Source organism: Acinonyx jubatus, chromosome B2, assembly GCF_027475565.1.
Source record: "Acinonyx jubatus isolate Ajub_Pintada_27869175 chromosome B2, VMU_Ajub_asm_v1.0, whole genome shotgun sequence".
In the NCBI taxonomy this organism is placed as follows: domain Eukaryota; kingdom Metazoa; phylum Chordata; class Mammalia; order Carnivora; family Felidae; genus Acinonyx; species Acinonyx jubatus.
In genome coordinates, this window is record NC_069385.1 from 99,387,642 (window position 1) to 99,401,531 (window position 13,890).

Consider the following 13,890-nt stretch of genomic DNA (forward strand, 5'->3'; position numbering starts at 1 on the left):
GAGGGAGAATGAGCGAGGGAAGGGCAAAGAGAGAAAGGGGGATGGGGGACAGAGGATCCAAAGTGGGCTCATGCCAACAGCAGAGAGCCTGATGCGGGGCTCAGACTCACGAACCATGAGATCATGACCTAAGCTGAAGTCAGATACTCAACTGACTTAGCCATCCAGGTGCCCCCTAATTAGAATTTAAATGTGTAATTGAGTAGTCAGTATCAACTTGTAATTTTTGGTTGAAATCTTCTACATTGGGAAGAAGCACTGGAACATTTAAGAGAATCTTAAGTTCACTCTCCAGCTGAACAGTTCTTTCTTGCAGATAACCTGAGCACCAGGTAGGAAGGTGGGCCTATAGTGTCCCCTGTCTCTTTATCGTCCCAGGATGCTGGACTCCTCGGTGGCAGATGAAATGACCGGACTGACCTTGAAACTCTGGGAGAAGAAACTGGAGCAAGAGCCTAAGCATGTGGAAGGGGATTCTGAGGACCCCCACCTCAGGCCAGGAAATGAGGTCAGGCTGGAGTGGAGTGCTCTGAGGAGGAGGAAAGAGTTTCCACAGAGCACCTTCCAGCACCTCCTGGAGGAGGTCTCCCAGGCCCAGGGGAACAGGTGTCAACAGAGGAGGAGCCCCCCCACCACGGGCATCTACCTGCGTCTCCCTGCCCCCACCAGTCCTGGAGCCACCAGGGATTATCCAACACTCTGTCCCCCAGCCTCTTGCCACCATCACTAAACAGCTACCTCAGCAGCCACTCATCTCATAGATTCCCCTCTCCAGGTCTTCCCCACTCAAAGGTCAGGAAGTATTAAGGAAGGTCTTCTGCCTCACTCATTGATTTCTAGGAATTCCTTACCTATTCTAACATGGGCCTTTTTCAATACGCAAATTGCAAGTGTTAAGTCCTTTGGTGACCTGCCTTTCAGTCTCTTTGCGGTGTCTTTGGATGAACACACGTCCTTAATTTTAATCATTTTGTTTTTCAGGCTTTCCCCCCACCCCCAAAAAATAGAATTTTAAGTTTGTTATAAGTTTAATGTATCAGATTTCTAAGAATTATTTAAACACTTGGAAAGGTTTATTGGTCAAAAGATTTTTAAGGCTAAAGACCTAACCTGAAATACATTAAATATACAAATGCAGTGTAAAGTATTTGAAGATATTTGATGAACAGATCCATAAATAGTGCCAAATATTAGTCAAAGAGCCTTACAAGTGATTGCAAAAATGTGCTTGATATATAATAAAATAAGATTTGTAAGCTGAACTTCAAACCTTAAGGGTTTTGAATCTGTAACTATAATAAATTTATTATTAACTTCAAAAGCTTAAACAAGCCTCTGCATAGTCCTTCCTGCACTTAAAACAGCCCTTAAAGTGTGCTGAAAAATGAACACTTAACACTTTCATCATCAGCCCTAATTCCTTTGGTAGTTCCTCTTATGACATGATTTACACACATCTCAGAACTTCAGTTACTCCTCTGAACTGGAATTTATCTCTGTGTCTATGGGTGCTTATTCCAAAAATTCACATTGATGCTTATCAATTTAACATCTAAGAGGTACTTAGTAATGTAAAATCACTAAGATTTCCTGAGGCAAGAAGTTCTAAAGTTGAGGTAAACTGTAAAATAACTGAAATTTTAAGAAGGCAGTCCAAATTAATCTGCTAATTTAGAGCTTCTCTGTGGCCCAGAAACTAAGCTATCCATGTTGGCACTTTGCACAATCAGCATAATGCAGTACCTTCTAGAAAATAACCTGCTTCCAGTTCCCTGAAATTGAAATTTAGGGACCATCAGCAGAAACTCCAGCTAGCACAACCTGACAAGAGGCTGCAGCAATAAAACATGACGTCTATAGACAGTATGAGATAATATTTCCCAATTCTACAAATATTTTTAGCATAGGAAATAGTGCTATTAGCTTTGAATTATTTTCTAGTAGTGGTAGTTTTAAAGGATAAAATAAATACATAATGGATTGAAAATACAGCACAGGGAATATAGTCAATAACATTGTAACTTTGTAGGGTGACTGATGGTAACTACACTTATTGTGGTGACCTTTTTGTAATGTATGTAATTGTCGAATCACTGTGTTATACACTCAAAACTAATATAATATTGTATGTCGACTAACGTTCAATTTAAAAAATTAAATAGGTGTGCCTGGGTGGCTCAGTTGGTTGAATATCTGACTCTTGATTTTGGCTCAGGTCATGATCCCAGGGTTGTGGGATCAAGCCCCACGTTGGGCTCCATGCACAGCACAATTTCTGCTTAAGATTCTCTCTCTCTCCCTCTGCCCCTCTCCACCTCTGGCATGCTCTCTCTCTGCCTCTCTCTCTAAATAAATAATAAAAATAAAGTAAAATATACATACATGATGTTGTAATGGGTTTGAACATTTCCTATGAGTATAGAACAGCATGGTAGTCATTAAATCTTTATTTTTCCCCAAAACAAAAGCAAAATACATGAATGGAGGATGTCTCCAATTACTAAGTAAAAAGACAGAGGGATAGCCCAATTAGCAAAAAAGAAATATAGTTGTTAGGTAGATTTAATTAAAGTCTTTACACATTTCATCTAAGACTATGCTTTTATTCACTGTAACTTAGAGGCCATTTCAGTCATAATTGCATATGATTAAATGTAAGAGTAAAAAAGGAATAATGGGGCGCCTGGGTGGCTCAGTCGGTTGGGCTTCCAACTTCACTCAGGTCACGATCTCGCGGTCCGTGAGTTCGAGCCCCGCGTCGGGCTCTGGGCTGATGGCTCAGAGCCTGGAGCCTGCTTCCGATTCTGTGTCTCCCTCTCTCTCTGCCCCTCCCCCATTCATGCTCTGTCTCTCTCTGTCCCAAAGATAAATAAACGTTAAAAAAAAAAAAAGAGTAAAAAAGGAATAAAGAGCAACTTTCTTCCTGAGTAACCAGTACCAGGCTTGCCCTCCTGCCATCAACAACAATAAATGACAAATAAATGAGACAATTATTTTTAGATGTTGGACACCAGGCAGCACCGGACAGAGGTCCTTGAGAAAAGGGAAGCCCATGAAGTGAACAGCACACTCACCCTGGATTTTTGCCTAGGGAAACCTTCCAAACCACAGGGCCAAGAAGTGAAGTGCTAGAAGGGCACAGAAGACTCTAGAAGACACAGATTCTATGTCCCTCTTGCCCTGCACTGAAGAGGGCAAGAGTGAAGTTCAGAGCTGCTAAAGGAATTTGTAGGGCATGGCACCAGAGAGAGTGGAGTTGCAGAGATGAGTTCTTAGAAGTCTGTGTGGCAGCTCCTGGTAGATCCTTGGCTGAGGGCAGAGCTGCACATAAGCAGGGCAAAATTCTGTAAGGCCCAGCAGAGAGTGGCTGCCCTAGGATTGAGTACTAACAGAGGTAGCTCAGTGCTGAGAGGCTTTGGAGTTCCAACCCAGCCAGAGTGGGAGACCTTTCTGGGCTCTTTGATCATTTCCAGAGACCCCAGAAAGGCCATGTGATTGTAGGAAGTAATGTGGCCTCAAGTCTGGGGCATTCTTTAGAGAAGTTGGCAAAATTTTTCTTACAAGACCAAAGGGAAAAAACTCCAGGCTTGCAAGTCATATGTTCCCTTTCACAATGTCTCAATTCTGTCATTGTAGCATGGAAGCAGCCACAGACAATATGTAAATGAGTGAGCATAGTTGCATGCCCGTAAAGTTTTGTTCATAGACCCGAAGGTGACCTAAGTGTTAGGATGGGCAGACAAGGACATAAAAGTAACCGTTATAAATATGTTTAAGGATGTAACAGAAAATGTAAACTAGTAAACACCTGGGAAATCTCAGCATAAAAATGGAAATTATAAAAAATAACTAGTCAGTTAGCTGGTTAAGCTAATAGTTAAGCATCCGACTTTGACTCAGGTCATGATTTCATGGCTCATGAGTCTGAACCCTGTGTCAGGCTCTGTGCTGACAGATCAGAGCCTGGAGCTTGCTTCAGATTCTGTGTTTCCCTCTCTCTATGTCCCTCCCTTGTTTGTGTTCTGTCTCTCTCTCTCTCTCTCTCTCTCTCAAAAATAAATAAACATTAAAAAAATTTTTTTAAATAACCAAATGGAAATTCTATACCTGTAAATTACATTACCTGAAATACAATATTCATGAAATAAGCATAACAGCAGACCAAAAATTGCATAAGAAAAAGTTGGTGAGCTTGAAGACAAATCAAAAGAAATCATTCAATCTGAAGAACAAGAGAAAAAAAAATTGTTAATGAATAGAGTCTTGGTAATCTCTAGAAAGATACCAATGATCTAACATGTATAATGAGAGTACCCAAATGAAAAGAGAAAGAGAACAGAGAAAAAATATATTTGAAGTAAAGATGGATGAAATGTTCCTAAAGCTGGTTATTGGAAAGTCAATTTACAGATCCAAGAAGCTTGGTGAAACTTATGGAGGATAAACACACAAAGAAAAACATACTGAGACATTTCATAGTCAAAATGCAGAAAAATCAAAGATGAGGAGAAAAATCTTAACAGAAGCCAGAGAAAAAGGTATATGCTCAGGAGAACTATAATACAAACTCAAACTGGTACCTCAGCAAAAACGGTGGTGAAAAAAGTCAGAAAGTGAAATTTTAAAGTGTTGCAAGGGGAAAAAAGCACCATCAACTCAAATTGCTATATCCAGCAAAATTATCATCGAAATGAGGGTAAAATAAAAACCTTTTCAGATCAATGAAAACTGAAAGAACTTGTTGTCAGCTGATTTATAAAAATAGAAATGCTAAGACAATTTTTCAAGCTGAAAGAAAAAATGAAACCAAATGGAATCTCAGACTTATAGGAAGGCATGAAAAGTATGTAAGCTAATAAATATGTAGATAATATTTAAAAGGCTATCTTTCTTTTCATTCCTTTAAAAGACAATTTAAAGCAAAAGTAGTAACGTTGTATATGAGGTTTATAAAGCCCATAGAAGTAAAACAGATGACAAGTTAGCATAAAGAATGGAGTAAAAGGAACTATACTCTTGTAAACTGTATTTTACATGAAGTGCTACAGTGTAAATTTAACATAGACTATAATTTTAAGAAAATTTTTATGTTTAGTTTATTTTTGAGAGAGAGAGCACAAGTGGGGGAGGGACAGAGAGAGAGGGAGACAGAGGATCTGAAGGGGGCTCCACACTGACAGCAGTGAGATCAGTGTGGGGCATGAACTCACAAACCCAGGTGGAGATCATGACCTGACCCAAAGTCAGATGCTCAACCCACTGAGCCACCTAGCCACCCCAGTAAATTTAAAAAACAATAGGAGAAATAAGTAGGAATGTTAAAAATTCAATTAAACAAAAAGAAAGCAGGAAAGGAATAACAGAGGAACAAAGACCCCATGACAGGCAGAAAACAAGTACAGACTGATGGACGGACGCTAACCCCAACCATCTCAATGACTACATAAAATATCAATGAACTGTGTACTCTAATTCAAGGGCATTTGAATTTAAAAAGCCAGTCTGAATTACATACTCTCTACAAAGGGTGAAACTTAATTATAAAGACACAAATATAGTGAAGGAAAAATGCATCATGCAAACAGTAAATGTGAGAAGTTACTGTGGGCATATTAATATCAATCAAAGTAGATTTCAAAGCTAAAGAGTATTTCATACAATAAAAGGATCAATTCATCAAGAAGACATACTCCTAAATGTGTATGCTTCTAATATTAGACCTTTGAAATGCATGGGATAAAAACCAATAAAACTGAAGAGAGAAGTAATCCACAGCCATAACTGGAAACTTTAATGCCTTTCAGCAACTGACAAAACACTTTTAAAAATCAGCCTGGCCAACACCTAGCTAATGAGTATTGTGTCTGGTCTTCTTTCTCTTTGAGACACCTAGTGTATCTTAACATACTCAGAATGGATTGGAAAAGTTAAAATAATTCAATAGACTTTTCCCAATATATATTTTTATGAAATGCTCTTTTCTTATCACAACCTTATTCTTATAAACTTCTTGGAGCTGCTGGTTTACCTTATCTTCCCTTATCTTATCTTACCTTATATGGAGAATGCTAGGTACTAATTTGTACGTACCAAATTTGAATGTAGAAGCCTTAACCCTTAGTATCTCAGAATGTGACTGTGACTGGAGACAGTCCTTTAAAGAGGTGCATCAATTAAAATAGTGCTGTTAGTGTGGGCTTTAATCCAACCTGACAAGTGCCCTTATAACAGGGAATCTGGACACACAAAGAGTCACCAGAGATGCACAGGCATAGAGAAAAGACCAAGTGAGGACACAGTGAGAAGGTGATCATGTGCAAGCCGAGGAGAGTGGCCTCAGAAGAAACTAAAGCTTCTAAGACCTTGATCTTGGACTCATAGCGTGGCTGACTGGGAGCTGCCACTGCCCAGCATCACAAGAGAGCATCATACTGCATATCATCAGTCCAGGAAAAGGTCAAAATTCAAAACTGGAAATACAGTTTCTACTAAATGCATATCACTTTCTCCCCTAATAAAGTCAAAAAATCGTTAAGTGGAACCATCATTAAGTGTGGAACAGTCTGTACTATATGGAAAACCAGAACATTTGAATATGGGCTGGAAGTCTCTACATTTAATGATATTCCATGAATAGAAATACACAGGCAAAGACACATGGTGTGTTTGCCTTTGACATATGCCATAGATTCCAAGAAAAGTACTGGTGTGACTTTAAAATAAACAATGAAAAGGACAATTGAGAAAATATGAAAGTAAGACACACTAATACTGACATCTTGACCCAGGGTGCTCAGTTAACCCAAAGGCAGAGAGGAGATAGTCATAGTATTTAGAGCAGGTGGTATGTCTAGTCCAACAATCACATTTAATAAAGGTGGAAGGTGGAGCCAGAGAAATTAAGTGGCTGTCCAAGATCACACAGCCAATGGCAGAAAGGGCCTTGACCTAAGCCCCTAAACACCCAGCCTTCACTTCACAGTACCAAAAATAGCACAGTGAAGTCAGTAACGTGATAATCATGCATTATAAAAAGCAGATAACTACAGTTTTCTCCAATACCGGTTTGACTCCAGTAATGAAAAAACATTTAGGGCCAAATGAAGAAGCAAAGGTGTTTTATCAAATGACAATAATCCGATTATATTTTAATAATATAAGACATAAGAGTTTTTATGTAGTAGTTTCTCTCATCTGTGAATGGCGGGCTATTTGTGAAAACAAAAATAAGATAAAATTCCCATACAGCAATAAACTAATTGTAGGCCGATTTTGGCATCACAGAATAGCACCTATAGAAGCATTGACAGAGAAGAGACTGAAGCGAAGGTAAAATTTTGGGTTGTGCTAGGGGCCGGGGGGTGGGGGAGCAGCTCGAAGCTGCCCTCACCTGATTGGCACTATCAAATTCTAAAAGATTTCAAAGACCCATCTAGGATGAGTGGTGCTTACATTGGGACACAGGCAGGAAGGCCAAATCACACAGACCAAGGGGTCGGAGTTGGCATTAACTTCGGGAAAGGTGGGGCCATGATGGAGCCCAAATCAGGCTGATTGAGCTCCACAATCCTGCTGTCTAGATAGATTAAAAGATAAAGTAGAAAAGAGCTCTCTCTAGAGTCAGCAGCTCAGTCTAAAACCCTCACTCCCTGTCATCATGAGTCTAGACATCTGTATAACTGATTTTCTATAAAGGCAAATATTTGTTTATATGGTAATGGATGTGAAACTTGAGAACAGAAAGAATGATTTATATTTAATAATTTAAATGTATTTAGTGCTCTACATTTTAAATACATTGTTAAATGTTTTTACTTCTGTTTTATAAAGAGGATAAAGAACTCAGAAACCACGAAGTGGTTATGTAGCATGTAAAGCACCCAAAACAAATGAGTCTCTTTAAGGTGAAATCTGAAGCAGGTGGCATTAGAGGTTATTGTCTGTGCTGCTACATACAGTTCTTTTTTTTATTATTATTATTTTTTAATGCTTTTATTTATTTTTGAGACAGAGACAGAGCATGAGCAGGGGAGGGGCAGAGAGAGAGGGAGACACAGAATCCAAAGCAGGCTCCAAGCTGTCAGCACAGAGCCCGATGTGGGGCTCGAACTCACAGAGTGTGAGATCATGACCTGAGCTGAAGTCGGACGCTTAACTGACTGAGCCACCCAGGCACCCCTGCTACATACAGTTCTATGAGCATGTCTTACATCAGACAATCAATTGGTCTATCCTGTGGGACCCTTTAACAAGTCTTACGAAATGTGTCTTCAGAAACTTCCATGGAGGTTTGTGCAGGGGGCAGAGCATTTATTCATTGACCCTTTTACCCCGTTGGTCAAGTGTTGCCTCAGGGGGCATTATTAACTGCCCCCCTCCTGTTGTCCCTTCTTGTCCCTTCTTCCCCATTCCCAACCCCACGCTTTAATCTTGCATATGTGTGAGTGCCAAGAAGATTCCTATGAGTGTCCCCATAAAGGGAATCACAAAAGCCCCAAAGCAGGAAGTGAGAGGACTAGGGTGTTGGGTGAGGCACTATTCAAGGGCATCTGCATGAAAATGGTTAATGCCTGCCCAGAACTGGTCACTGCAGCTGTGGCTGGAATAAAAGGTGAGGCCAAGAGGTTGTGAAATGATGCACAAGTGTCTACTACCCAAGAACATTTAGTCAAGGGGATCAGAGGGACTGAAATTCATCCTGTGCCCTCTTCTCTGTATCATGTTCCCTGGTGCAGGCTGCAACTACTTGAAAGAAGTGGCTTGCTTCTCTTATTTATACAAAGATGCCATACAGGGTAGCAAAGGCCCCGGTTTTTCCTCACCAGGTGCTTCATATCACACGAGAATCTTTTTCTTTTTTATGTTTGTTTATTTTTGATAGAGGGAGAACATGAGCGGGGGAGGGGCAGAGAGAGAGGGAGACACAGAATCCGAAGCAGGCTCCAGGTTCCCAGCTGTCAGCACAGAGCCTGATGCGGGGCTTGAACCCACCAACTGTGAGATCATGACCTGAGCCAAAGTCGGACGCTTAATGGACCGAGCCACCCAGGCGCCCCTTATATCACACAAGAATATTAATTCCGATGTTCAAAAATCTAAAAAAAAAAAAAGAAAGAAAGAAAGAAACAAACAAACAAACAAAAGGCATCCAGATTGGAAAATAAGAAGTAAATTATCTCTGTTCAAAGATGACATGATCTTATATATGGAAAACTCTAAATACTACACATACATGTACACACACATGAGCCTATTACAACTAATAAAAGAAATTAACAAAGACACAGGATCAAAAAATCAACACGCAAAAATCAGTTACATTTCTATACATTACCAGTGACCAATCTGGAAAGGAAATTAAGAAAATAATCCTAGAGTGCCTGGGTGGCTCAGTCAGTTAAGCATACAACTCTTGATTTCGGCTAAAGTCAGGATCTCATGGTTGGTGGGTTCGAGCCCTGTGTTGGGCTCTGCACTGACAGTGTGGAGCCTGTTTGGAATTCTCTCTCTCTTCCTCTCTCTCTGACCCTCCCCTTCTCTCTCTCATGCATATGCACGCGCTCTCTCTCTCTCTCTCTCTCTCAAAAACAAAAAACATTAAAAAAAAAAGAATCATTTACTATACCATTAAAAAAAGAATAAAACACTTAGAAATAAACTTAACCAAGGAGGTAAAAGACTTGTACACTGAATACTATGAAACACTGTTTGAAAAACCCAAAGATACAAAAAAATAAAACTTAAAAAGGAAAAACATTCCTTGTTCGTGGAATGGAAAATAATATTGCTAAAATGTCCATACTACCCAAGGTGATATACACATTCAATGCAATCCCTACGAAAATCCCAAAGGTATTTTTTGCAGGAAAAAAAAAGTCCTAAAATTCACATGGAATCTTCAGGGACTGCAAATAGCCAAAACAATCTTGAAAAAGAACAAAGCTGGAAACCTTATACTTCCTCATTTCAAATAATACTACAAAGCAGAAGTAATTAAGATGGTGTAGTACTGGTGTAAAGATACATAGATAGACCAATAGAACAGAATAGAAAGCCCAGAAGTAACCCCTTGTATATATGGCCAAATGATTTTCAACAAGACAACACATGGAGAAAGAGTAGTTTCTTCAACAAACGATGTGGAAGAAATGGGATATCCACATCCAAAAAACATGAAGTCGAACCCTTACCTTACAACAGATGCAAAACTTAGCTCAAAATGGATTAACCACCTAGGGGTAAGACCTAAAGCTACAAAACTACAGAAGAAAACATAGGGAAAATCTTTAGGACATTGGACTTGCCAATGACTTCTTGGATACAACACCAAAAGCACAGGCAACAGAAGCGAAAATAGACAAATGGGATGACATCAAAGTTAAAAACTTTTGTGCATCAAAGGAAACCATCATCAGAATGAAAAGGGAACCTACAAAATGGGAGAAAATATTTGCAAATCACATATCTGACATATATAGGTTGATATCCAGAAAAGGATCTATATAAGGGATTTCTACAACTCAACAACAAAATAACCTGACTTAAAAATAGAGAAAGGGCTTGAACAGACAATTTTCCAAAGATATGGAAGTGGCCAACAAGCACAGGAAAAGATGCTCAACATCAGTAATCATAAGACAAATGTAAATCGCAACCACAGTGAGAAGCTCACTTAAAAGTGTTCACCAGAGTGCAGAGAAATTGAAACCCTCATGCACTGTTGGTGGGAATATAAAATGGTGCAGCCATTACGGAAAACAGTACAGACGTTTCTCAAAAATTTAAAAATAGAACTCCTATGTGATCCAGCAATTCCACTCTGACTACATATAGTCTGGTTATATATTATTAATTATTATACATTATATTATATATATTATTTTATATATAATTCAAAGAAGGATCTCAAAGAAGTATCAGACACATGGCAGCATTATTCACGATAACCAAGAGGTGGAAGCAACCCAAATATCCATCAAAAGACACATGGATATTTGCAATGACATGGATGGAACCAGAGAGTATTATGCTAAGTGAAATCAGTCAGTTAAAGAAAGACAAATATCATGTGATTTCACTCATATGTGGAATGAATGAAATGAGCAAAGGGGGAAATTAAACAATGAACAAAGGGAGAAAAAACAGAGAGAGAGAGACAGAGACAAACCAGGAAACAGACTCTAACTCTAGAGAAAAACTGATGGTTACCAAACGTTGGTGGTGGGGGGGTGAAATAGGTAATGGGGATTCAGGAGTGCCCTTGTTGTGATAAGGGCAGGGAGATGTATGAGTGTTGACTCACTGTTGTTATACACTGGAAACTAATACAACACCGTATGTTAACTACTGCAGTTAAAGTTTTTTTTAGAAAGATGAATGGATAAAGAAAATGTGGTATATACTTATAATGGAATGTTCTGCAGCCTTAAAAAGAATGAAATCCGGTTACATGCTACAACCGTGCATGAATCTTGAGGACATTATGCTAAGTGAAATAAGTCAGTCACAAAAGAACAAATACTATGTGTTTCCACTCAAATGAAGTATCTAAAGTAGTCAAAATCATAGAAAGTAGAAAAGTCATTGCCAAGACCTAGGAAGAAGGGAGAATTAGTGTTTAGTGGGTGACAAATTTCAGTGTTGCAAGATGAAAAGTTTCTAGAGATCTGTTGCCCAACTATGTAAATATCCTTAACACTACTGAAACTCTAAATGGTACATTCTAAAATGGTTAAGATAGAGGGACACCTGGCTGGCTTAGCCGGTGGAGACTGTGGCTCTTGATCTCGGGGTGGTGAGTTTGAGCCCCATGTCAGGTGTAGAGGTTACTTAAATAAATAAACTTACTTAAAAAAAAGAAATAAAATGGTGAAGATGGAACATTTAATGTTATATGTTTTTTACCACCACGAAAACACCTCAAACGACACCCAAAAATAACTCAGTATTTTTAAAGAAAAGTTGGTGAGAATAACTGAACTGACACCCATTAATGAGACATAAACAGTTCACTGTCCATAAACATCTATGACAAATTCTAAAAGATGTAGAGCATGTCTTGATATAATCTCCAGCTTTTCTTTCCTAAAATCCTTAGTGGCCTAAAGGGACTAGTTGGAGTTCAGTCTGGATTCTCTGTATGACTCACAATTTGCTTCCCCACTCATTTAGATGCCTGCTTCTTGCTTTGGGGTCCTTAAAAGTGATGTCAGGGAGTTAGTTTTGCTTCTTAGCTTGTTCACAGAAATTCTTTGAAGACTGAGGTTTTATCAGCTAATTACAATAAAGCTCTTTGCCCATTATGGCTGCAAAATTCTCACATGGCTATGAATTACTGAGCTCTGTTTGCTACATCTGTGGAATATGGAGTCATGGTGTCCTTTCCACAAATCATTTTGTATGATGTATGTTTTTAAACCTAGTTGTTGAGAATCACTTCCTACTTGGAATGAAAGCTAGAAATAAATTCTCTGTTGACTGTGTTACTATTAAACACTCTCTTCTTCTTGCTTCCCGCCCTCCTGCCAACCGTTGCTTAGGAGTTGGAACAAACCTATTTCCTTATCCAATGTTCTGTGAGTTGCCACAAGTTGTCCAGAGTGATATAGGCAGTAATAGTTGAGAGGAGAACTAGAATCTAGATTTTTCTGATTATACACAGGATGTTCTTTCAACTATACTTCTTGACTATAGTGATTGATTATTGGTTAGCAATTCCAATTTCCAAAGAGTTTTATGTTTTGGGGCAGCTGGGTGGCTTGGTTGGTTGAGTGTCTGACTCTTTTTTTTTTCTTTTTTTCTTAATGTTTATTTATTTTTGAGACAGAGAGAGACAGACACAGAGAGACAGAGCACTAGTGAGGGAAGGGCGGAAAGAGAGAGGGAGACACAGAATCTGAAGCAGGGTCCAGGTTCTGAGCTGTCAGCACAGAGCCCAACGCAGGGCTCAAACCACGAACTGTGAGATCCTGACCTGAACCGAAGTCAGACGCTTAACCGTCTGAGCCACCCAGGCACCCCGAGTGTCTGACTCTTGATCTCAGCTCAGGTCTTGATCTCACAGACTTGTGAGTTCAAGCCCACTTTGGGTTCCATTTTACTTTGAAAAAAAAAAAAAAGTACTTAAATGGAGCCTACTTAAAAATCAACAACAAAAAAAGTTTTATGTTTAAAAGATTATTCTCTTTAAATTATTTTTAATGCCTAATAGTGAAAAAATAACCAAAATAGTAACACTCATTAACACAATTTTATAAGTGTAGGAAAGGAGAGGGCAATTAACATTTATTGAGCATCTATTCTTTAGTAGACCTATACATACTTTATCTCATTTAATCCTCATTACACTGGAGGGTATTTATTATTAGGTAGAAATTTTTCTCTATAGTTTACAGAGCAAGGGACTGAGGCTCAAAGAAGTAATGAAAGTAAACTTATGCACATTATACCCTGGCTGCCATCCCTGATTGGTTAAGATTGCCCCATGCAATGTTGTTCTCTTATACTTCTAGTTTGTGCATCTGTCACAATGTCTCAGTGAGTTCCTGAAGACATCCTTCACAGCAAGAACAGAGAAGTAATAGGCCAGCCAGGGATACACAGTACAGCTGAGACCAGGCACCCCCAAGTTACACCTACACATCTGGTCACTCGTGCCAGATGATGTACAAGAGGTATCCCATATACCCACCAACTACAAACATATGTGCATATAGTCCTTAATCTTCTGATCTCTAGCCCACACAGAGCATTCAGATCACAGCGCCATCGTCCGTGGGCCTGCTGATTGCCACATGGTACCTAACAAATATTTGGAAATACATGAAGAAGAATTTTGGGAGAAGATATTCCCATAACCCATCTTCTTCCTCAGTCCAAAATATTAATGAT

General features: G+C 39.1%; 1 protein-coding gene across 4 annotated transcripts in view; it reads left to right on the forward strand.

Moving 5' to 3' along the window:
* KLHL31 (kelch like family member 31) overlaps positions 1–13,890 on the forward strand; it is a 123,675-nt gene that overhangs the window by 86,022 nt on the left and 23,763 nt on the right. The window contains exon 7 of one of the 4 annotated variants that reach the window (XR_003419557.2): positions 379–2,612. The exons of the other annotated variants lie outside the window; for them this stretch is intronic. The gene's annotated coding sequence lies outside the window, so the exon portion shown is untranslated. Of the gene's footprint in view, positions 1–378; positions 2,613–13,890 lie in introns of those variants that run through there. 4 annotated transcript variants of the gene reach the window in all.